The sequence below is a fragment of the Phoca vitulina genome, unplaced genomic scaffold (genome assembly GCF_004348235.1).
Source record: "Phoca vitulina isolate PV1807 unplaced genomic scaffold, GSC_HSeal_1.0 scaffold7, whole genome shotgun sequence".
In the NCBI taxonomy this organism is placed as follows: Eukaryota; Metazoa; Chordata; class Mammalia; order Carnivora; family Phocidae; genus Phoca; species Phoca vitulina.
In genome coordinates, this window is record NW_022589710.1 from 44,361,768 (window position 1) to 44,382,752 (window position 20,985).

At 50.9% G+C, this 20,985-nt stretch overlaps 1 protein-coding gene across 1 annotated transcript in view; it reads right to left on the reverse strand.

Annotated features, from left to right (window-relative positions):
- Window positions 1-15,856, reverse strand: part of MIDEAS (mitotic deacetylase associated SANT domain protein) — a 62,409-nt gene extending 46,553 nt beyond the window's left edge. The window contains exon 1 of the mRNA XM_032405535.1: window positions 15,739-15,856. The gene's annotated coding sequence lies outside the window, so the exon portion shown is untranslated. The remainder of the gene's footprint in view (window positions 1-15,738) is intronic.
- Window positions 15,857-20,985: the final 5,129 nt, after the last annotated feature.

The window sequence follows — 20,985 nt, forward strand, 5'->3', positions numbered from 1 at the left end:
GACCCCAGCAGGGCCCCGACATCTCTCCACACACGCACTGCTGCCGTGGCCTCTGTTTTAGCAGGCTCCGACCTGCCTACGCAAGGTCTGCCCAGGGCTCTCCAGCTCCCACCCACCTCAGGACTCCAAACAACACCGAGGAGTCTCCGTTGCGTGCCCTGAATCACACTGGCCACAGGGAAAGGACAATCAAGGGCCCTCCACACAGACACTCCACATGTCAAGAAAGTGCCCCATTAAGAAGAAAAGGATACACACACATGGGGAGGCAGGACCAGAGTGGGGTGGACAGTGAGAAGGCTATTCACTAGGCGTCCCAAGGTTATGAGATGCCAGAGATATGAGAAGGTGGTCAGAAGAGGGTCAGCTGCTCAGCCACAAGGGCACACCTACAGTTGCAGGTCCCAGCAGAGCTCATGGCAAGATGGGGGTTCAGAGAGCCCTGACTGCTAAGCAGGTAGAGGTAGACTGGATAAATGTGGGGGGCTTTCCAAGGCTTGCAATAAAGGGCAACTCAAAGTTTCAATCCTATAATAAATATGTACAATACTGCAAACACCCAAGACGCTAACTCACTAGGGCCCTACCTGGGTTAAGCAGGGCCGCAGGAGGTCAGTGTGCAAAGCACACCCTCGCTGCTGCCTATGGAACTGCAAAAGAGAGAATAGGTTGCCTCCCCCCTGTGGCTGAGGCCCCCAGGACCAGGCAGGCAGCCTGGAGGTGAGCGGGCGGCTCAGAGCTGAGTCTCAGGGCCACATGTACTCAAGGGGCTGGTTCCCTGGAAAACCAGGTGTGAGCAATCATCTGGGGCTCTGAGGCCACTTGGAGGTCACCTCCACCAGGCAGAGTCCACGCTGGGAGCCCCGAAGTTATACAATTAGCCAGCCTGTGAGGTCAGGCTTTCCATCACTAAAAGACTCAGTTAGCCAATCTGAAGCCTCCAGCCCCCGCGGTGCAGGTGGCTGATAAGACACAGCAGTTCTGTCTTCCTGGCGGTAACAGATGGGAGGCCTGGAGCTCCCTCCCCCTGGCCTTCCCACCCAGAGCCAAAGTCTTTGATACATGAAGGTCTTTTTTTTTAAAAAAAGTATATAAAGTATATATATTTTTAAAGCAATTTCAAACACACAAAATACTCTATTCATAGCCACATCACCTAAATCCAGTATTTACCTTGTGCCAATTTATACTATGGCCAGTGTAATCAGTTTTGATGCACTCAAGTGTATCTGCAATTTTGCCTGCTAAAATAAAAACCACTCTTTCACCAAAATTCATCAACATTTTCCTATGAATTAGTATCACCTTCATATTAATTTAACAATGGCACAATATTCCACTGGATCTAGGTTATCACGAACTCATGAGTTACATAACCATGTGGAACATTTAGGCTGTTTACAGTTTGTTGCTATTTTAAACAATGTTGCTATAAATATCTTTATGCATATAGCTTTTTTCCTCTTTAGAATTATTTCCTTAGAATAAATTCCCAAGAGGGGCACCTGGCTGGCTCAGTTGGTTAAGCAGCTCAGGTCATGATCCCGGAGTCCCAGTCAGGCTCCCTGCTCAGCAAGGAGTCTGCTTCTCCCTCTCCCTCTGCTCTTCCCCCAACTCGTGTGTGTGCTCTCTCTCACTCTCAAATAAGTAAATAAATAAATAATCTTTTAAAAAAAAAGAAGAAATTCCCAAGAGTAATACTTACAGCTAAAAGGAAATTAACATTTTTTTTTAAAAGATTTTATTTATTTATCTGACAGAGAGAGAGAGAGAACAAGTAGGCAGAGAGACAGGCAGAGGGAGAGGGAGAAGCAGGCTCCCCGCTGAGCAGGGAGCCCGACGCGGGGCTCGATCCCAGGACCCTGGGATCATGACCTGAGCCGAAGGCAGACGCTCAACCGGCTGAGCCACCCAGGCACCCCGGAAATTAACATTTTTTTAATAGCTTCGAGTTCTACATTTTTTAAGTAAGCTCCATGCCCAGCACGGAGCCCAACATGGGGCCTGAGCTCATAACCCGAGATCAAGACCTGAGATGAGATCAAGAGTCGGGCACTTAACCAACTGAGCCACCCAGGTGCCCCTCAAATTCTACATTTTAAAAATATATTGTTCAGGAGTGCCAGGGTCGTGAGATTGAGCCCTGTATCAGCTCCTCACTGAGCATGGAGCCCACTTGGGATTCTCTCTCTCTCCTTCTCCCTCTGCCCCTCCCCCATCCCCCACTTGCATAGACATGCTCTTTCTCTCTCTCTCTCTCAAAAAAAAGAAAAAAAATTATATATATATATATATACATATATATATATATCTGTGTCAGTTACCTGGATTGCCTATTTTCCACGGTAGTTTTCCTGACAATACTTCCCAATCCTACCAATCAAAGTCTACTTGTTTTTTTTTTTTTTTTCCAAGGTCTACTCTTAAAATCTACTTTCCACAAGTCCCCATTGGGTCAGGCATCTGGAGCACACATCTTAGGATTGCATGGATGTTGGAGGTAACTCAACTGATTTGTTGTGGAGGGATGAAGAAGGAGGACAGAGAGATGTGGGTAGGGAGGCAGAGGGCTGGGATGGATAGGAGGGAGCAGTAGGCCCCATGGAGGCAGAAACAAAGGCAAATCCCACAGGCTGTCCCTTCCAAAACAAGCCAGTACCTCCCTAGACATCAAACCTACCCTACCACCCAAGCTTCCCCTAAGCTGATTCAAGGAGCCAAGAACAAAAACACGCTTGAATGGGTTCCTAAAGACCTTAGAAATACTACGTGTTTCTAAGTTCTGGAAACATACTCTGCAAACAATACAAGCCATGCACTCACCACTAGTGAAGGAGGCCCATGCATGTGCGGGCTCAGCCCTAAGTGTGGTTCAACTTTAAGAAAAAAAGTCCACCCCATCAGCCATGGCAGGAAGATGCTTCTCGTCAGTACTCTCTAAGTGGCATGCAGACCCCAGACAACTGTTCAATCCCAGGAATGCCCTTGAGAGCAATCAGGTTTCACTGTGATGCACGATCAGGACACCGCCTGCCAGACTCTGTTCATAGGCTTGTGGGATTTCTGAGCAGGAAAGAACCACATGTAGTCCAAGCCTCTCAGAGACACACTGAGACCCCAAGTCCCTGCTCTGGGGCTCCCGCTGTGCCCTGCAATCATTGTCAGGAGGATCTGGTTCTCTTTCTCACTCAACATGAAGAGCCACAGCCTGTCCTGTCCTGTCACCAGATTAAATAAGGCTTTCTTTTTTTTTTTTTTTTTTAAAGATTTTTTATTTATTTATTTGAGAGAGAGAGAATGAGAGAGAGCAAGCACATGAGAGGGGGGAGGGTCAGAGGGAGAAGCAGACTCCCCACCGAGCAGGGAGCCCGATGCGGGACTCGATCCAGGGACTCCAGGATCATGACCTGAGCCGAAGGCAGTCGCTTAACCAACTGAGCCACCCAGGCGCCTAAATAAGGCTTTCAATTTAAAGAGCCTCAGTCTTTTCTCTCATGGTCTGCTGACTCGTTTTCCCTATTTCCTTCCCTGTGCAAGGCCAGCAGACAGCGCCAGGCATGAAAACTAAGGGATTCTCTAAGGGAAGCTGGTATTTATCCTTTTTTAAGGATCAGGAGGAGGGTGCCACCTTTAACCCAGCTCCTCATCACAGAAGTCTCCTCAAAATCCTCCTCAGCGTGAGGGGGACCCAGGTGCTAGGCTTTGGGGCCCTAAGTTCCCTTCCCACCCTCACCGGGGCCTACTTGGCAGGCTCAGACAAACAGCAAAGCCACCAAGGCCGTGACTCCACCAAAAGGTGCAAAGGGAGGGCTGCCATGGAGACCAACAGTTCACCCACCACACATTTCCACTTGGTCCACGCCAGGTCCTGGGCCTGCCCACTGCTCCCTCCCGTCCCCGCAGACTGCCCTTCCGGTCCCACCACGGGACACCTACAGTGGCCAGGCACAGTGCTGCACCAGTGAGGAGCCAGCCCCCGACCGTGGGTAAGTTCCATGGCAGAGACGCTAGGGTGGAGGCTCGGGAAGGCAGCGGGGAAGCAGGTGACTTCCGGTGGCTCCTGTGGGCGTCTGCCAGGAGGAAAAGGGCAGGGAGGGCATCCCTGGGAGAGGGAGCAACAATACACCAGGCACAGAGGAGCAGAAGTGCACTGAGCAGCAGAGAGAACACGGGCCACGCTGGGGAAGGGGACGGTGGCAGGGGAAGAGGCAGGAAGGTGCACTGGGCCTCCAAAGAGGGCCTTGCGCGCCATTCTGAGGACTGTGAGCTTTCTCCTGCAGGACGTGGGCAGCTTGCAAAGGTCTGTAAGAGGGGGGATGTGAGCAAAGCTTTGTTTTAGTAAAATAACCAGGTCCTTCAAGATTTCTTCTCCATTTCAGTGCTGCTTTGAACACGATTTCATGTCACGGGGGCAAAAACGCACAAGTTAGTATAAACTGTGCCAGGGTCCCGGCCAGGAACACGCCTGCTTGTCCTTCTGGAGGGCCATCCTGACCCCACAGGGGCAACCAAGCCTCGCCTCAGGACTGCCTCCAGTCCAGGCTGTAAGAAGCTAGCCCGTGGGTGCCTGAGTGGCTCAGTCGTTAAGCGTCTGCCTTCGGCTCAGGTCATGATCCCAGGGTCCTAGGATCGAGGCCCACATCGGGCTCCCTGCTCGGCGGGAAGCCTGCTTCTCCCTCTCCCACTCCCTCTGCTTGTGTTCCTGCTCTCGCTATCTCTCTCTCTGTCAAATAAATAAACAAAATCTTTAAAAAAAAAAAAAAAGAAGCAGCAGCAGCTAGCCTGTGACAGACCTGGCTTCCCACAGGCAGCAGCTCCCACTTGCAGGGACCAGGGGGAAGGACTCTTGCATCGCTGGCAGTCCCCCCAGCCTGAGTCCAGGAAGTTCAAAACTACATTTTCCTTTTTCTTTTTAAAGGAAATTAAATCCTTTGTCTAAGGCTATTGGGACTGAATGATCAAGATTTCGGTCCAGGTGCCCTTGTTTCAAAGAGCTACAACCAGAGGATCGGAGGGCTAGAAGGGAGCCAGCACTCACCCAACCCAATGCCCTCTCATTGTGTGGATGAGGAAACTGGGCAGGAATGTGACCGCAGATGCTGACAGCCCCAGGCAGACAAGTTCTCGCTCCTTGAGCTCTCCCTCTCAGGCAGGATACTGGGTAGAACATCTCAACGAGGTTGACATCTTCAGGACTGGAGAGGTGCCCAGTCCTGTTGCTTTGGACAGCTGGGGCACCAGGGACCTCAATCATGCCACAAACCAAGCCTGAAGCCAGACCGCCAACCTCCAGTCTGAAAAGCAAGGTAGGACCTCCCAAGCACCTCATGGCCCTGAGAGTCTTGCCCCACCCTAGAGGAGAAACAGAACTCAAGCCATTAGCTAGGGAGAGCCAAGCCTTGGACTCCATCTTCACAAGGCAGCGATAAAGTTTTCCAAGTGGAGTCAAATGTGCAGGGAGGATCCAGATGCTGGGATAACCTCTCTTTTCCACTGGAATCATTCAGACTCCTTGAGCAGAAATCTAATTGCTAATGAAACGCTTAGCTCTCCAGAGCATATAAGAATCCTGCAGTTTAGCTGGAGGCTAAAAGATTCAGAAAAATGTCAAAAAAAAGATTACGATCAAGATGTAGATATGTTCAATAGCCTAAGGGGGATGCTCCGTCTCCTCCTCCCATGTCCACTTTCAGGCATCGGGCAGTGTGAGCCCTGGTGGGAGGCAGAGCTCCACCTGCTGCTGGGGGGCCCGTAACCTCCAGGGCCTCATTCTTCAGTACCCCCAGCAGGGAGATCATGGGCGCGTGACCTGAGCTGGACAACCAGATGCTCGGCCTGGGTTCTGCCTCTGGAGTGAGTGGCACAGAAAAGCAGGGAGCGTTCAGAACTCATTCTGGAGGGGGCAGCAGTGTCCAGGGTCGGCCGGTGGCAGAGATGCAAGGCCAGCAGCGTCACCCCCTTCACTTTGGTTCCAGCCACCCAACACCCCCACGGTCCTGACCGATGTCCGAGCCCTTGTTCTTCAGGCTTTCAGGGATCCATCGTGTATTGTCCCGATGCATTCCTTTTCTCCCTAATTTAGCCAGAGTCCTAAGGCCTGGATTACCCCACTACGCCCTTTTACCTCCACAATGGTTCCTCTGGCCCCCCAAGATAACACCTACACTCAAGCTTCTATCTTTTCCTCTGTGAAGGCAGTCTAATTTAAATACCCACACATCTGAGAGGACTGCAGCCACCTAATCATCACAAATATGGACAAATGCCGTAAGTGCTGGATATAACAACCTCCCTATCCCTGGTTCTACTGGTTTGGGGCATTAGTATCAGAAATTAAAGGCACTGCCACTCCCTTGGACTCTTCCCTAGTTCTCCACCAACTCAGGGAAAGGTGGACGTGGAGCCAGGAAACCTGGCTTCTAGAACTTGCATGTGCCACTTCAACCCTGGGGCAGGTGATCCCTGCACCACCTATTTCACAGGGAGGTGAAATCAAACGAGAAGCCCCCATGGCAAAGCCCCAGAAGCCCCCTAATTCCTAGGTCAATCATTCTTTTCGGTCCTCTCTTTCTTGACGTCCCCAGTGATCAACAGTTGATCAATTTCAACTCAGTTTAATAAATACTTAGACGGAGAACTTTCCATGTGCCACCGGCCATACTAGGTGCACAAAATCACAGTCCCTGTTTTCATAAAATGCAAAGCTCCCCCCTCCTTCAGCTCTATGACACCATGCTCTCCTGGGGTTCTTCCTTCCTCACCATTCCTTCCTTCCCAGTCTCTACTGCTGATTCCTTCACACTGCACCTCTTAAATGGTGATCCTCTCACCTTCTACTGTATGCTCTTCCTGGGTGTTGCCATCAGCTTCCCCACCTCCACTGCCATCTATGTTCTGGGATCCCCAAATGTCTGCTCCAGAAGGTCTGATAGACAGAGGGGCTAAAGGGAGGTAATTGGGTTTCTTTGGAACTTGTCTTGAAGCTGCAGCTGCACAGTAAGTCATCATTTTTTTAAAAGATTTATTTATTTATTTGAGAGCGAGAGAGAGAGGAAGGGCAGAGGGAGAAGGAGAAGGAGAGAAGCAGATTCCCCGCTGAGCGCGGAGCCGGACACAGGGCTCGATCTCATGACCCTGAGATCATGACCTGAGACGAAATCAAGAGTCAGAAGCTTAACCAACTGAGCCGCCTGGGCGCCCTGGTGAGTAATCATTTTTACTTAAATGATGTTTATTTGGGATGGCTTAGTTAGGGATCACAGAAGGGCAACATCCCCCATTCGTCATCTCTTGGGATCTCCTGCCTGGACCCGTATGTCCAACTACCCATTAGACCTCTCTCTCTCGGATGTCCCATCTCATGAGTTGGATGTACCTCCAACTCAACATGTCTGAAATTAGACTCATTGTCTCTCCCCTAAAATCTGTTCTTCCTCCTATATCTCAGGTAGAAACCTGAGCAAATATTCTGACTTCTCCCTTGCTCTATACATTTGGTTGGTCCTCAAGGCCTGTCAACCCAACTCCCTGAATGCTTCCTGATCCAGTTCCTCCCTCCCCCACTGCTCTGGCTCAGACTCCTCCATCTTGCCCCAGGGACGGCAATGACCTCCCCACTGGTCTCTTTGCTGCCCATCTTCCCCCATCTCTAGTCAACCCTCCACATCACAGCTGAATGATCTTTCAAAAAGAAAATCAATCTCCCTCTCCCCCGTCCCCCAAGAGTCCTCTGTGGCTCCCACTGCTCTCACAGTAGGGTCCAAACCTCTTAGCCGACGAAGGGCTGCTGCGAGACCCAACCCCTGCCTGCCCCTTCGGCACTCTCTCCCACCAGTGCTCCCTCATACCCTGCGGCTTGCAGTTCCCAGAGCGTCCCAGGCCATGTCACGCCTCCACTCCACTTGCCTGGGCTGCTCCCCATGTGGAGAATGCCCTGATTCTCTTGGCCACCTGGTGGACACCTACTCGTTTCTTAGAACTCCACTCAAAATCAGGACCTCCAGGAAGCCTCTCATTCATTCATTCCACAGCATTCACCAAGCAGAGGCACCATGCAAGGCACTGGGGCCACCCTGGACCTTTCTTCACACTCCTGTCTCCTCTGGCCTGGCAGAAGTGACCAGTCCCTCAGCAGACCCCTGAACACATTCACACGGACATCCATGCCACTAACCGTCCTTGGCTTTTGCTCATGTCTGTCTCCCTCACAGACCGTGAGCACCTTGAAGGGGGAGGCTGAATCTTGATCTTTGTACCCCTAGGACCTAGCCCAGAGCACAGAGTAGGGATTCAATAAATGCATGCTGCATGAGCGAGTGAGCGAATCAAGAACGCGAGGGAAAGTACCCTGCAAACCATGCTGGGCGGGGTTACCACAGCTGCTCTGGCCGGTTTTCTTTTTCTCTGGCACTGGGCAAGTCAGATCCGAAATGCCAGCCGGGTGGCTCAGCACAGCCTTCCTGAGGAAATGGTAGAGGAAATTCTGAGCTTTTTACCACATCTAGGGCAAGTGGAAGCGGGGTTGGGGAGTGGCTGCTGCCTCCTCAGTTGTCACGGAACACCTGCTCTTGGGAAGCCACAGAGAAAGTGGACACAGACTCACGTGGAAGATCCGTGCAGGCTCCTTACAGTGGCCTGCGACAGGGAGACTGGGGAGGGGACAGAGTGGACAGAGGGCTAGTGCCTTAGGGCAGAGAAAAGTGTGTTCCTGGGCCTTCTCCTGGGACCCTCATGAGACGACTGGGATCTTAGGAACTGGGAGGATTTCTCCATTTCCTCAGTGTTGCCCAACCCACATCCTGCGCTTAGAAAATACTAAGTAATCTCATTGGCCAACTGAGCCTGGTTAGGAGTTTTTAGGGACTCAATATGTTGATAGCAGTTAAGATCAATGAAGATTGTAATGAGATAATAAAATGGTAAGAAGTCTATTAAAAAAGCATCCCACTCTCTTCTTAAAGACCTCCCCCTCCACCCCCCCTTGTTTGTTGCTGTTTGTTTCTTCTTTTTATTTTTTTATTTTTTATTTACTAAGATTTTATTTATTTATTTGAGACTGAGGGAGCAAGAGAGAGACAGCATGAGGGGCGAGCAGAGGGAGAGGGAGAAGCAGATTCCCTGCTGAGCAGGGAGCCTGACTCAGGGCTCGATCCCGGGATCAAGTCCCAGGACTCCAGGATCATGACGTGAGCCGAAGGCGGACGCTTAACCAACTGAGCCGCCCAGGTGCCCCAAGTTTCTTCTTTTTAAATCTTTGTGTACTGCCTTAAGGAAACCGAAGAGATAGAATCCTTGACTTACAGACATGGTGGAACTAATGATTATGGTGACTAAGATGATCCATGCATGATGGCAAAAAGAAATGGATTGTGGGGTTTGTGCCCCAATCCTTTCATTCAACAGCTGTGTGACCTTAGAGAAGACACTTTTCATCTCTGAACCTTAGTTAAAAATGAGAGTTACTAGAAGTGCCCTTCCCAGCTTTAAATTCTTAACCTCAGATTCTCTGAGATGCTGTTACCATGGGTACTGTAAAACGGGCTAGATGGAAAGAGTCCCTGAGGTCCTAGTCAACTCTAAAAGTTGATTGTTTAGGGGCGCCTGGCCGGCTCAGTCGGTGGAGCGTGCAACTCTTGATCTCGGGGTTGTGGGTTCAAGCCCCGTGTTGGGTGTAGCGATTACTTAAAAATAAGATCTTAAAATAAATAAATAAAAGTTGATTACTTAATGAAACCGCAGATTCTAGAGATTATTGGTTTATTAAATGTAGTTGATGCATAACTTCTCAGAAATAGTTTCTATGTAAATCCCAGTTTCACTCATGTATGTTGTTCAAGAATTTTCAATTCAAAGTCCATTAGACATATTAACTGCAACATTGTGTGTAGTCTAGAAAGACAGGAAGCAGCCCAAATGCTCTTCAGTAGGACACTAGTTACATAAATGATGGCATTTTCATACAGGAGAATACAATCTAGCCAGAGGAAAACATGAGGAAGCTCTACACACATTGTTACAGGATAATCTCCAAGATACATTAAGTGAAAAACAGAACGCAGAACCCTGTGTATAGTACGCCAGAATTTGCTTATATATTCAGATTTTCTTCAATCTGCAGAGGCTACCTCTGGAAGCATGGTTGAAAAATGACAAATCATAGTTGCCTAAGACAAGGACACTGAAGGATTGAAGAAATGGGGAACATTAGAGAATGGGAAATTTATGTTTTGAAAATTTCGTGTTATCAGATCTATCAATATTTTCTTATGGCTTCTGCTTTATATCTTTCTTAAGAAGGTCTTCCTTCCCTCAAGGTTGAAATAGATATTTATTTTTCTAATTCTACTGCATTTGTGTATATGGGCATAATATACATAGTAATCTCCTGTCTAATGTTGAAATGACTTTTGAGACTTACTTTATACTATATAACTTATCTCTTTTGAATTTTGAACCCTATTTATATATTACCTTTTTAAATAGAAAATGGGGGGGGAGAATCTACCAGATTTTATTTTTAAATAAAACAAAATTTGGGGGGCACCCAGCTGGCTCAGTTGGTAGAGTGTGTGACTCTTGATCTTGGGGTTGTGAGTTCGAGCCCCATGTTGGGTGTAGAGATTACTTAAAAATAAAATCTTCTGAAAAAATGAAAGAAATAAAACAATTTTTTTAGGAATCTATTTTACAGGGTACATTTTATGGTCTGTGAATTATATCTCAATTCAAAAAGAATCTAGCTTATATGACAAAGTTGAGATTAACAGCATGAGAACTGGCCCAGTCAAGGCCAATGTTAGGGTTTTAGCCAGGATATCCCAGAGACTCAGTTTTATAGTTTAGCCTAGCTTTGTAGGTTCAATGCCTCTCTGGCCAAAACAAACCTGCAATGAACCAGGAAGCACCTCTTTGTCTTCCTCCAAAGTCTTGCCTGAGAGTTGGCCCTACCTCCTATCGGACTGGTTCCCTTGGAAGGACAGGCCAAACAGATGACGAAGGCTCTCCCCAGAGAGCTGGTGCTCAGGCACAGGACACTGTGGGGCAGGTCAACTGGGCTCAAATCGGGACAAGGAGGAGCCAGTGTGGAAGCTGGACAGATACCATCTGACACCCACAGGAAGAGGTTCTGGAAATGGAACAGAACGATGAAGTGCAAAACCAGGAGGCGCCAGAGAGGCTAATGGGCAGGAGGAGACAAAGCTGGGTAAATGTTCAGAACACAGGATAGGAACCATGGTCCTCGGTGCTTGGCGTGGCCGCGTGTGTCTATACACAAGCTGCCGGTACTGGACAGCTATTGCCATTTTATCATCATCGTCATCATCAGCACCAAATAGTTACTGGGACTTGCGACGAGTTAGAGCACCAGGCCTGGAGATACAAATACACTTAAAACAGGGACTTCCAGTTTAGTTGAAAAAGACTAACAGTGGTCCACCCAAAGGCATATTTAAGAAGCTGGGTGAAGGTGGGGCACCTAGGTGGCTGAGTCGGTTGAGTGTCCAACACTTGATTTCCACTCAGGTCATGACCTCAGGGTCCTGGGACGAGAGGCCTGTGTCAGGCTCCATGGTGAGCATGGAGTCTGCTTGTGTCTCTCCCTCTGCTCCTCCCCTACCTCATGCTCGTACTCTCTCTCTCTCTCTAAAATAAATAAATAAAATCTTTTTTTTAAAAAAAGAAGCCGAATGAAGTGTGTGACTGAAGCCCAAAGGCAATGTTAAAAATCCTTTAGTCCAGGTTTTTAGGTTTTCTTCAGTACAGGGCCCAGACGAATGTTAGCACAGGATGGGACAGGGGAAGTTCCTAAAGAGGGGAACATGAACAGGGCTGGAGGGAAAGCAAGAGCGAGCCAAGCAGAACAGAAGAAAAAGGCATTCCAGTCTTCCGGGGAAGCATGAGAGGTAGGAATGCTTGCCATCGGCAGTTTGGACAAACACACAGAGTGGGTCACTGGGTCAGAGCAGAGGGTTAGGGCAGGAGAGCAGCGGTAGCCAGACCCCTGTGTGGAAGGCCCTGACTGCTAGCCTAGAGGTTTGATCCTTACCATGCAGACAGCGGGGAGCCATTGAAGGTTGCTGAGCAAGAGGGTGACCCTTGCAACCAGGCATTTTAAGTGACATTACAGAGAGCCCTTTATCCCGGGCTTATGCAAAGCCTTGTGTATATTTCAAGTAGCACCTGATACAGAAAGTCGCAAAGCAAAGCCCTGTGTCATGTAGACGAGGAAAAAAATGGTTTAAGGGTCTCACAAAGACATGCTTCAGCGAGTACAAGAAATGAAGGGGAGAACATTTTAAAGAAGGAAACAAATGTGCAGCACAGAACCGCCAGGCATCTGGAAAACTGCAGCACCTTCTTCAGAGTCTGGCACGCCCTCTTTTAGCTGGGGCTGTTCTGCCTCCTTGTTTGGAGGTTAGTTGTGGTGTCAAAACACTGGATTGTGGCGTAGGGAGTGAGGCAGCTGGGAGGAGGCAGATGAGCAGAAATATAACTATCAGGCCTGGGGAGCGTAAAAGGCCTTCTTTTGGAGACCACCGTCTTGCAGGGGACTTCATCCGCCTGTCTCAGTGGCACACAGGGGTTTTTGACAGAGTTGCTGAGCTTGCGAGTTACCTCCAATGGTTTCTCCCCTTAAAACAAAATGACTTGTAAACTGTCAGGTTCTGACTCAGTGCTTTTTCAAGATCGTTCCTAGTTGTGCATGGCGAGGCAGCAGGGCTGCTCAGAGGCCATGAACTGGGCAGCAACTCCGGGCCGTAAGTCAGCATTTCCGTAAGGTGCGAGAGGAAGTCAGGATTGTTTCCGGCCTTGCCCTGGGCTGCGGGGCAAGCTCTCTGAACGCCGAGGCAAATCGGGGCAAGCCAAGAGAAGGGCCTGAGTTAGGCACAAAAATTAGCCAGGCCGACCTGAAGATGTGGGCAGGCAACGGCTGCTGGTGGGGCCGCAACTCCGGGGAATCTCCTTCCTTCTTTCTCTGGCCTTTACAAGCAAGGGGTCCCTCTCCTCAGCTCTCCTGCCTACACCGCTGGAGGGCCTTTCCGCACCTCTAGGCTCCGCAGGTTCTAAATTAACGCAAAGTACCGCGACTCAAAGCTGTCTTTTCTTTGAGGTCATAAGGGAATGCTCCCCTCCTCTGCCCCTCAAGGCTAGTGCTGGGCACCAGTAGGTTCTTACAAAAGCAACCAGGTCAGAGGATGCAGCTGACCAGAACCTTGACAGTCAAGTTCAGGAAAAACCCAAACGCACCAGGAACAGGAGCCATGCAGCTCAGGACCCCCTACCAGAGTGGTGTTTTTGCTCTAAGCCCTGTGGCAACTGGGCTTGTATATCCCAGACTTCCTAGAAATGTGCTGATTTCACATGTGTTTCCTCGAGTCTCTGGAAGCACACAGGAGACTGCCAGGGACTGTGCCCTAATGTTTTGCTTTGGCAAATTGTCACTGTGCCCATAACACACAGTTGGCACGAGGCTGCAAAACAGCATTTTCCCTCCAGGTGAAACTCAGTTACTGGGTTGGGGAGAAGGCCAGGCATGGGGAAGCTCCAGGGTGCCCGGGCTATCGGTTCCTGCCACTCTGAGCAGGGAGGCTGCCTGAGCACCGTGGGAGGGTGCCCCGGAGTCACACAGCACCCCCGTGCTGCGGGGCTGAGCGCGGTCCCACGAGAATCTTCCACCTAGGCCGCTCTGTCTCTAAGAGAGAGCGGGTTGAGACATGGGGTAGGAGCAGAATAGCCCTGCCTGTATCCTATACATGCTTTTTGACTGTGTTTTAAATCCCTCCACTACCGTTAGCCACATCGGAGGCCCTGCAGGAAAACCTGTTTGCCTTCTTTCCACACTTGCAGGCTTGGCTCCCTCCCTGCAGCACAGAAGCTCAGCAGGTATGAGGACCCCCACCCTTCTCTGTGCTGCAGGCCTGGCTCAGGAAATGGGCCTGGGGCTCTTCTGGACAAAATGTACTTGAGTCACTGCTTTGGGGGGGCTGTCACTCCCTACCCCCACCCCCATCCTGCCCACCCCAGACACCGTCACCGACAACCCGGTCTCCAAGCCCCAGCACTTTTCCCTTTGCCCAGAACACAATAAAGGAATTAGGACCCACCTACTAAGTTTCTGCAGCTGACACTTCAAGGCTCAAAGTCTAGCTTGCCAGCTCAGTCACACAAGTCTGACGTGTCCTCTTCGCAACCAGGCCCCACTCAGCCACCGTGCAACTTTGCTAATTCAAACTGCTTTCCCGTTTAGGGAGGTTGATAGCCATCTCCCATCTCCTTTTCCTGCTGACGTCATCCCACATTTTCTACCGACACAAATAAGGGTACAATCCCTGGGATAGTTTTTAGGCTGCCTAAGATGGGAGTGGAGGGACTCTGCTGCCCTCCTGGGTCTACCTCACTTCTCTGGTGTTTGGCAAGTGGTCCAGATTAAGGGAGAGGCCCGGAAATAAATCACCTACCTAAGGTGCAAGGCCAGAAAGAACTTGGTGACTTGCAGCTCAAGCCCAGATCTGTCCCGGGCATTTGCAATGCAAATCTGCGTTCTGTTCGCAGCCACCACGGTCTTGCACAATAGCCTGCGTATAAACATCCATGCCAACAATGCCGGACTGTGCAATCACGCTGTAATTACAGGCCGGCAGGAAGCTGCTGCTAGGAACTGCACCATTCACCCTCTAGACGTCCCACGTCGGGAGTCTCCACGGCACCGACCGACATTCCGGCACACCCCGACGCGTCCCGCCGCTGCGGCTGCTACGCTTGCAGCCTCCCATCCAGGGAGCCCCGACGCCCCCCGCCTGGCCTGCCACCCCGCGTTACTCTGCAGAGATATCATAAACTTCTCAGCTGGTCTTTAAAAAGCCCTGCGCCACGAGGCTACCGAGGGCGGCGGGAACCACCAGCAAAGTTCGCAAGCACAATCCTGCAGCCCTAGCAGTTTTAGAAAACAGGAGAGCGAGATGTCACAGAGTGCACTGGAAGCGGGCTTCGGGGTTTTATATAGAAAACACTCACATATGTACGTGGGTGTGCTGACAGTTTTTATGGCTAAATTGCAAAGTGTTAGGCCTTAGGGATCACTGTCAGGTTCGGGACGTTGGTGTGTGTGGGGGGGGGGGGGGGGAGTCGGGAGGGATTTGTTGAAAGGGGGCTTGGGAGGCAATTCTGGTTTTGCTTTTGGGAAGTGCGTAGGGTTGTTTTCCCAAACGGCCGAGTTGCTCTGCTCTTCGTCACTGCAGGGCCAAACGAAGAAAAGTGGGGGGAAAGTTCCTTTAACTTCCTTCCTGCAACCTCACCGAGGGCTGCGAAGAGGAAGAGCACGTTTCCCTGGGAAGCACCGGGCAAGGCTGGGGGGAGGGGGGCGGCTGCGCCCAGCCTGTGGGGATGCGGGCCGGCGGGCGGAGGACCAGCCCCGCACGCAGGCCGCGGGCAGCCCCTCCCTGCACCCCTCCTCTCGCGAACAGCGCCTGGAGAGGCCCGGCTGCAGCCGCGACTGTTTTAAGCCCCGCGGCAAACCGGCGACAGCAGGGGAGCAGCCTGGGGCCCCCGATCCGGGCCGCCGAGCGCGCCGCACCCCCCTCGCCCCCGTGCAGCGCTGCCCGCACCCCCGCGCCCAGCGCGACCGGCCCAACCCGGCCCCCCACAACCCCGCCCGCGGGGCTAAGCCCCGGCCCCCCGCGTTTTCGAGCCCCACGCCGGCGCCCCGGCGGCAGAGGGGGCGCCCAGCCCGCGGCTCACCTACGCGCTGGATCCCGGGGCCGCTCGCAGGGGCGCGGGGCGCAGGGCGCAGGGCGCAGGCGAGCGCGGCCCGCAGACTCAAAACTTTGTTGCTCTCGGGACGGCGCAGTCGTCACTTCCTCGCGGAGCGGGCGGCGCGGCCCAGCGTGTGACCCAGCAGCTCGCGCGGTGGCGCGCCGGGCCCTGCAGCCGCCAGCCCGCCCGCGCCCCCGGCTTTGCGCGCCCCGGTTGCCCCGGCGCCGACTGCCCGGCTTGGCGCGCCCCCGGCTGTGGGGGGCCGCGGGCGGTCGTCCGGCGAGCCTGCACCCCTCCGGGTGGTTTCCGCGCGGAAGAAATGCGACCGAACCTGGATTCTCAAGGCTGGGTCTGGAAGGTGGTGTTGGGGTTCAGGGACCCCGGCGAGCTGGGGGTTCCAGGGGAAACACACCCACCCCACAAGCAAAAGGGTGGGAGAGGAGGAAGAGAAAGTTTTTCAGTTTCGCGCTGAGGCTAGAAGGTCAAGTCAGAAAGCGAAGTGCTCTGTGTTTTGCCAAATAAAGCCTAAGCTGGGCCTTAAAACCCGGGTTTCCTCTCCACTTTCCCTCCAAAGGTCTGCACGCTTGTCCTTCGTCATTTCCACCGGTTGTAAGTGCACAGGACGGTTACCATTTATCACACTTCAGGGGGGCTATTTCAGCGTCCAAGCTGGGGCTGCAAAATGTTCTCATCCTCCCCCGCGACTTCCACCTCTTCCTTTACGCTCAACTCTCAGAAGATCTCTTCGGGCCCTGATGCATTCCGTGTTTCATCGCGGGCCAAAAGTGACTTAGAAGGTAGAGAGGGTGGAGTCCTGAGAAGACGAGCTTCAGGCAATAATAATTGTGAAATTTACCGTTGCCCAAAATAAATTCGCTCACTGTATTCAAAACTGCAACAAAAAAACCCCACCTTTTTGGTTTCTGATAAATAGCAACAAAGTAGTTAAACAGCAGTCTTTAGGGAAGAATTCTCTCCGGTAAAGCTGGAGAGAAAATGGGGTTAGCCTTTGCTGCGGTTTAAAAAAAAAAAAAAAAGCAGCAGACATTCGAAACTGCAGTGGAGGGCTTTCATAACAGAAACATTAGCTTCATTGTAGCTTGTTGTGGAAAACAGGGAGCTTTTTAAAGGTGGTTGAAAAGCATCTGTTAGGGCTCAACAATTTTCCCTTTTTCCCCAAATAACTGCTTTTACTAGCACATTGGCAGGATCACAGAACCTCCCGTTCTAATGCTTCATCTTTTTCCATAGAGTGAAGGCTTTGTCCAGAAAGATGGATGTGAAACTGATGAAAAGTGACATCTGGGCAATGATCCCCAGGTCTGCGTTAATACCTAATGGGAAGCCACAAATGCAGACTCACCCAAAGATGGGGAGTATGCAAATGAAGCTCTCCTAGCAACATGAAATCCCCCACACTGCAGCCCTTATGTACTAGTTCTGACTTCTACCCAGACATTATTAACGGCACATTATAAATACAAAATGTACCACGTAGGAAAAATAATGTTGCTTTGAGAAGTATACATGCATTATTGACTCTTAATAATTACAATTTTCTGAAATTTTTATTGCATCACACTCTTGTGGGGATGGGGGTGGAGAGATTGCCCACTTCAGTTTTGGGATAGACAGAAGTCCTTCCTTCGTGCATTCTGCCTACAGCAAGCAATAATATAATCAAGGGGAGTAAAGACAATATGTCACCCAGACTTCTAAAAACAATCATGTGATATTCTGTATTTGCTAGCAAATACAGACAAGAGCAGAATATTTCTTTCTTTTTTTTTTAGAGCAGAATATTTCTTTGTTCCGTATTGTGATGCCGAATTCTCAGTCACAATTTCATGAATATTCAGGATTTCTGCATGCCCAGGAATAATTAGCAGATGGCGTAAATGTGTGGAGGCCTGACACGTATATATGCACACACATACATTGCTTTTTCTCTGTAGAGTGGCGTTTGCTGGAGCACCACAGTGTGGAAGCTGGGGTAGGCGGTCTCAAAGGTCTCAAAGTCAATCCCCCGCTGATGACCCCCTGCCTCCTGGTATCCACACCCTTGTGTAATCCTGTCTTCTTGGGTGTGGGCTGGACTAACTGACTCCATTCCAACAAATAGGATATGGCAGAAATCATGTGATATCTCTACTGAGATTAGGTTATAAAAAACTGTGGCTTCCATCTTGGGCACTCTCTTTCTCTCTCTTGCTCTCTCTTGGGTCACTCACTGCGGGGAAGCCAGTGGCCAGGTCCTAAGGCAGCCCTGTGGAGAGGAAGCAGGGTCTGCCAACAACCATTGTGAGTTAGCTTGGGATACCTCCCCCACCCCCTATGCTAATCGAGCCTTCAGATGAGACCTACAACCCCAACCAATGGTTGCCTCAAGAGAGCCCTTGAGGCAAAAGCACCCGACCAAGCTGCCTGGATTCCTGACCCACAGAGACTGTAAAGTAATAAATGTTTGTTGTTTTAAGCTGCGATGTTTTATAGTCATTTGTCGCAGAGCCGTGAGTAACTAATGCACAGGCCAAAAGAGAAGTCAATGTGGGCCCAATGACAACCCCACACAGATTCCTGGTCCCTTCCCTGGAAAAAGCAGAACATGGAGGAAGAGGCAGGGGCCTGGACCGGACCTAAGGGGAACACGCGAGTCCCAAGTACAGAAGGCCTAGCCTTCACCCCTTTTGCAGAGCCGGGGTCATCCTTGAATTTAAACCAGCTCAGAGGGTGTGGGCTGCTGCTCAGGCCCAGGCGGCCCTGGGGGGCTGGGTGTCACCCACCTGATAGTACATGCAGATGTGTTTGTTTCACAAGAACTGCCATCTGTCCGGGTGTCCTCTCCCTCTTCCTCAGAGCAGTTACCCTGCTCCTGAGGCCTTGGCACGCCCCCGGGGGCTGGTGGGGTCAGGCCTTGGTCCTGGAAGGAGAGCTGGAAAGAAGGGCTTTCAAGCCTGGCAGCTGGAAGAGGTGGTGAATTCAGAGCAGGTCTAAAACTAGAAAGAAAGGCTCGTGGGCCTGCAGCTGAAGAGCAGGTGGTGGACAATCTCTGATAAGAATCGCCTCCACACTGCTTCCAGGGCCCCAAAGAACATTCTCTCCACGTGATGGTATCTTGCTCTCCACATCATTTCCTCTCCGACAAGAGCAAATTATTCACTTTGAAAATACAAAACGAAGTTTGAGGAAGCGGGAGAGATGTTCTACTCCTTCATCCCTAACTAGGGCAGGCATCTACTTGTGGTTGCCCCCGCGTCCCCCCTCCCCTCGGCCAACCCGTACAAGCTGGCAATCGTAGAAATCATTTTCTCTCTGGAGACACCAGGCTCTGATTTTTCTCATGTGCCATGGCCACAGCTGCTGGGTTGCCATGCCGTCATCCGGTTGCTATGACTTGTGAGGTTGTGGATGTGCCAGAACGTGAATCTATTAATTTAACAGGAACTAGGCTCAGCACATATATTCCTTGTTAGGTCATTTGCTTTGCTACCTAAACCACATCCAGTGTGTTCAGCAATGGGAACATTTCCTAGAGTCTGGCTTTGCAAAAATGCCAAGTGCCCTGGATCTTGCGTCCCCACAGTCTGGCAGCCTTCAGTTACCGTGGAGGAGGACATAAAGGCATTCCGGCATGGGGATGCAAACAGGTCAGCTTAGAAAAAAAAATCCAAGGAGGGGAAATAAAGTCTCTGGTCTTCCTGCTTTGCACATTACGGTCCATTCTGCAGGAGGCGTATGAACTAACTTGCGCAGGAATCCCGCCCCGAGCCCAGGTCTCTCACTGACAGGCTCCAAGCTCTCTACCCCAGAACGAGGTGATGTGTGCTATGAAAAGAGAAAACACTGGCCTTTTTTTTTCATTCCACCCCTTTGATTAACACTTACTAATGTCTGCTGGTAGCTGGGCTTGGCCATGCCAAGATGAAAAGGACAAAGTCTCTCCCTAGTGGGAGAGAAAGGCATGTAAATTACAATGTGACCTGAGAAGCGCTACAATGGAGCTTCGCATAGGGCACCGTGGATCCCAGAGAAGGAAGCAAGCTGGCTTGGGGATAGGAATGATGGGTCACCACCAGGGTTTTTCTTTTTCTTAAAAAAAGCGTACATTAAAAATGATCAGATGCATTGCATTAAGCAGTAAGTATTGTTTGTGTAGCTTTTAGTTCGCTTGTTGATAACATATATGTATACATTTGTGTGAGTCACAGTGTAAAACATATTTCCTATATGCAGGCCAAGAAGTGTGAAAGTTGTAGGTTTAGAGAGTAATAAATACCCCCAAACACTGGGGGCTTATGACAGGCTTGGCTCAAAGTGTTGTTGCATTGGGTAGTTGAAGAAACTAGCTGTGATTTAAGAGATTTTCCAAATCCTTCCAAGTTCTCCTCCCTTAGTAAATCAAGGCCAAGCTTGAAGGAGCAGCTCCTTGACTCCTCTCTGAACAGAGCACCCGGCCCTGCCCCCCAGGACTGTTAGGCCAGTTCTAAGGCAGGGAAAGAGTAGCCACCCCTTTTCTGGCCAGCCAGATGGTGGGAAGGAGAAAGAGGAGAGAGGGGAGGGTCAGAAGCGCATCATGCTTTTTCCTCCTCTCCAGGTCTTCAGTGAGAGCAGGAAAGGTGCATTACCTAATGAATGTTACAGCGAGCAGGGCAGGGGCCTTCACCCAGCTTCCCACTGGGATTCTGAGAGGAATCTGCCCTGAGAGTGTATTTATTTATTTGAGAGAGAGAGTGAGAGAGAGCACAAGAGCGGGGTGAGGGGCAGAGGGACAAGCAGACTGCCCTCTGAGCAGGGAGCCTGCCAATGGGAGGCTCAATCCTAGGACCCTGAGATCATGACCTGAGCTGAAGTCGGACACTTAACCGACTGAGCCACCCAGGCGCCCCCGAAGGTGGTTTTATACCAAACTAGGGGCAGCCACATCGAAGTGACCTGGTGATCAAGCCTGGCTAAGCAGAGAGGCTCTGAGGCTCAGCTTTCCTGAGTCCCCATGGTTCCCACGTGGCATGGACATCACGTTGAGAGCAAGCAGCCTGCTATGTGACTGCACTGGTGGGGCAAGGCAACCTGGGGAGGGTCAGGGGTCTGCATCACAGAGAACAGGGGGGAAAGAGCACTAAGTTGCAAAGGGGAGAAGCCAGTGATGGGAGGTGGGAAGGGGTGTTGCTGAAGAATGGACCAGCAGTTCACCTACCAGAGCTGGTAGCAGCAGGGGCCTGGGGACAGGCAGAA